This window comes from Poecilia latipinna, unplaced genomic scaffold (genome assembly GCF_001443285.1).
Source record: "Poecilia latipinna isolate Pla-1442-1.1 unplaced genomic scaffold, P_latipinna-1.0 Scaffold1917, whole genome shotgun sequence".
Classification (NCBI taxonomy): Eukaryota; Metazoa; Chordata; class Actinopteri; order Cyprinodontiformes; family Poeciliidae; genus Poecilia; species Poecilia latipinna.
The window spans coordinates 44,195-44,651 of NW_015114533.1; positions in this window are offsets into that span (position 1 = coordinate 44,195).

Below are 457 nucleotides of genomic sequence, written 5' to 3' on the forward strand. Positions count from 1 at the left end.
AACATGCTACAGGTTGTTGTATTCATTGTGGCCAAATAAAAACAATAGAACACATTTTCTTCGAATGTAATAAATATGCACATGGCAGAGATATTGCTTAGAAATTAAATAAGAATAAGAGAAAATTGGAGGTATGGGACTCCTTTTGAACCTCATTTGGGATCTTTGGCAGCTTTTTTAGCTTCTTAAGAACAGGTACTTTGGAAATGTTTCCCTGCGGTGAGTTGGGGGTCTTCTCACCTGCCCGGAAATCTTCCCAAGGGAGGCATCCTGGGTACATCCTGATCCAGAAGTTCAAAACACCTAGTTTCTGAAGTCGGTCCTTAACGGCCATTGTCCTACATGTCTTAGTGTTAGCTCATCACGCCTGAATCAAATGACGGTTCTTTAGCAGGTCTGTGTGGAACGTTGACCTTTTAACTGGTTTTCGCTAAAAATAAAAGCTGCACATTTTTCT